Source organism: Carassius carassius, chromosome 48 (assembly GCF_963082965.1).
Source record: "Carassius carassius chromosome 48, fCarCar2.1, whole genome shotgun sequence".
NCBI lineage: Eukaryota > Metazoa > Chordata > Actinopteri > Cypriniformes > Cyprinidae > Carassius > Carassius carassius.
Genome location: NC_081802.1, coordinates 2712481 through 2716347, shown reverse-complemented (window position 1 = coordinate 2716347; position 3867 = coordinate 2712481). Strand labels below are relative to the sequence as shown.

The 3867-nt window shown below is 39.0% G+C and overlaps 1 long non-coding RNA gene across 1 annotated transcript; it reads left to right on the top strand.

Annotated features, from left to right (window-relative positions):
* The first annotated feature begins 345 nt into the window (after nt 1-345).
* On the top strand, nt 346-1044 carry LOC132131673 (uncharacterized). The gene is made up of 3 exons (XR_009428917.1): nt 346-459; nt 564-802; nt 902-1044. It is a non-coding gene; the product is annotated as an uncharacterized LOC132131673 (long non-coding RNA).
* Nucleotides 1045-3867: the final 2823 nt, after the last annotated feature.

The following is a 3867-nucleotide window of genomic DNA, read 5'->3' as shown; positions in this document are numbered from 1 at the left end:
TATTTTGTTCTTATTACAATTTTATCTGATTGCACTTTATTGTAACTGTAGATGCAGTTTGTTATATTTGCTGTTCTATTTGCAGTGCATTGAGCACAACTGCAGATCAAATGTTCCTTTCCTCTGTCATGGAGAAAGTATCAGCTGTTGAAACAAAAGGTACACATTTACTTGATGAACAAGAATATACAGGAAATAATTCTTGAGTGACACTGACCACATCTACAATCTTTTCTCCAAACAGCTCCAGCCCCATTACTAACACTAGGCCCCCTGTACCACCTCCACCATCCACCAGCCAGTGCCCCATTACTACCACTAGGCCCCCTGTACTACTTACCTCCACTGTCAAGGACCCACCACCTTCCACTCTGCAACCTGGTGCTGTGTGTGGAAACCCTTCAGCATCCATTCAACCTTCATCCCCTTCCTTCCAGTCAGACAGGCATGAATCTCAAGGTATTGCATCAAATACTATAAGGAAGATAAATGGCAATACTGTTGTTAAATTACATAATTTTCTTTGTTGATCTATTTCTCTCCTTATCCCCTCCATTTTACAGAAATAACAAATACAATGACACTATTTCTACTGGACCTTACAAAAACTCATCAGCACCTTTATTTTCGGAACAAAATGGCATTCTATAAAAAAATACAAAACCTATTCTCACAAAAGGGCTACAACTTGTCAAGTGAGAAAATTTGAAAAAAACTAGCAAACATGTTAACTACTTATAAGAGAGTGAAAGACAGGCGCCGTGCATCTGGGGAAGGGAAGATCACCTGGGAGTACTATACAGTAAGTTGAAGACTGCTTTACTTTGTTTCTGAAATAACAATGTCATGTGTTACAAGACTGAAACATTGGACATTTTAATTTTACATCCACCCCCACCAGCTAATGGATGAGTTATTTGGGTCATCGGGGATCGGTACTGCACCACCTGGCACCATTCACTCCACACCTCTGGGTTTGGAAGAGACCTCTTCCACAAGCAGGCCCACAACGTCTTCTCTTCAAGACCAGCCGGTAGGTGCTAGTATAGATGAACAGCCAGGAACTGCTACCATACAAAATGCAAACATCACAAGAAGGCAAAGACGACCACAACCCTTACAATTCCTGGACGCTTATGAAGAGCATGCAGAGAGAAGGACTGCTGTGCTTGAGTCCCTGGTAAGGCCAGATCTGGAGAGATGGCGGCGACTTAAAGAGAGGCGTAGAAGGTCCTTCAAAAAGATGGTGACCAGCTTGGGAACAATTGTGGAGGAGCTAAAAAAAATGTTGAAAAGACAAGAGCAAATTATGCATCTATTACAGAACCCACATGAACCCCAATAAAATTATAATCTAAAGATGTTATCTCTTTTGATTTACACCTTTCCCCAAAATATCCTATGTTTTTTTTTCCCCCAAAATAACAATTTCTAATGACAAACTAATTTTGTTCAAAAAACAAATTTCTTTATTTCAACACAAAATCTGTTTGTTTTATCATTTGTTGTATATTTCTGAACATTAAAATCTTTACTTTTCATCTTTTGTTTTGTATGTTAAGTATACACATACAAGTTAGATCTGGCCACAAATCTGGTCTCTATAATGACATGCATTAGTGTTGAGGGATTGCTGGGTGTATGGTTCATCATCAACACCATCACCTACCACAACAACTTGATCACTGGGCTCTAAACAAAGATTATGCAAAATGCAGCAGGCTAAGACTGCTGAACTGATGCTTCTCATTTGCAAGTAATGGAGCCTCCTAAACTTAGATTTTAGAATGCCAAATGCATGCTCAATGACCACGCGAGCTGCATTGAGTTTTCTGTTCAAATATCTTTGCCTAGCAGACAAGTGGCCATTGTCTCTATAAGGCCTCATAAGTTGAGGCAACAAAGGGTAGGCAGAATCCCCAATTATGTGCATTTCCTGTGGAACAAGTGAATGAGGGTCTTCAAGAACACGACAAACTTCTGTGAAGCGAAATGCTCTGGCATCATGCCAACTCCCAGGGTGACCCACACTAATGTGACAGAAGCGCCGCTGACTCTCACAAAACCCAGTTAAATTTACAGAATAAAACTGTTTCCTATTCATGTATGCTAGGGGATTATCACATTGGGGTCTCATAGGAATGTGACACCCATCTACTGCACATACAGTGTTGGGGAAACCTGCTGTGTCAAACCCTAACTTTGACATCTCCAGCCTTTGACCTCTGGGCCAGGATATGTGGTGGGCCATGTATGTGTTAATATTGTAACAAAACTCATGGAGATGCTTAGCAAGAGTGTATTTTGACACGTTAAATCTATCTGCCACCCCACGATATGACTCCTGATTCACCAATGTCCAAAGGCAGGCAAGAACACTGTTGGTGAGTGGCAGTTTGGTCTGTTGTAAATTCATATACACAGGACCAAGGGTAGTGATGACATCCTGCAAAGGTTGAAAAATAGGTAATCAAGACAACATGCTAACACTTGTAATAGTTCAATGAATTTTATATTAACCAGTCCAGTACAAACCTCCAATTGTTCTCTGGAAAGCCTGAAATGACTTCTAAATTCTGAGAGACTGTAGAGAGGGACAACATCCTCCACAAAATTGTCTATTTTTGGAACCATTCTATATAAGAGCAAGAGGAATTGTACTCACTATATACAGTACACGTAGCCTACCTGAACACACATGTAACATTAGTCAAACATTTATTATCAGTGTTTTATGTTGAATAGGGATTTTAATTAAATAATTAGTCTATATAGAAGTGTTCAAATTTGAGTAAAATTCAATTATTTATTTATCAGAATGAGTCATTCTCTCTAATTAAACCAAAATAATAACAATTATAACCGATCGGCGAGAGTAACCGCGTGCAGGTGGGGAGGAGCTGCAAACGGAGATATGAAGCCGGACACGTTGTGGCTCCCGTAGTTTGCTACAGTTACGTCAGTCATGGCAGATCACGTGGCGTTTGCTTACTTGATCGCGTTTAAGATGTGTGTATAAGTGGTGTTTTGGAAGGGTGTCTTCCAAAACAAGATAACATATTGGATATATACTTTAGCAGTATGACATGGGTGTTTCTGCTAATACAAAATGATAAAAGTAACCTATAAAAAAATTCCCTGGTGGGTTTGTGTTTTTTTAAGAAGGTTTCAGCAACAACATTTACAGTACCCTCCTGCTGAGCTCTTTTTAACATTTTAAACATAACACCACTGATTTCATATAACTGCATGAAGTCGAACAAGCCTACAGTCTATGATCTATGGAAGGCCAAAAGGGCCAAAACGTGTGAAACTGTCGCGTTAACGCGTATTTACGTGTTAACACGCAATTTACGCGTTAACACGTCATTACGCGTTAACGCGTATTTACGTGTTAACGCGTAAATTGCGTGTTAACGCGTAAATGGCGTGTTAACGCGTACCTAAATTTGGGACATTAGGACCACCTACTGGTTTGGTGCTGCTCTTGCTCAAACACAGAGAACCTAAATTAAGCTTGTAAATAGCAGTTTTTAAGGTGAAAATACATGTTCAACAATGACTTTTCAGAATATAGGTTACAACTAGGCCTACATATAATTACAGCATATTTTAAATTGGCCTCTGAAAGTCATGACCATTTTTACAATCACAATAGAAGTTGTGTTAGGATAATATTACACATTTCCTTCAAATTGTATTTTCATGTAGCCTACACTCCTACTGTAGCATATTTCTAAAGCATCTTTTTATAATTTAACTACTATGCATTATTTGTTAGAGAGCCCCTTCTGATAACACATTAAGCCTTGTGAATCTGATTGATATATATCGTATATATATCAACACACACTTTGCACATTATAC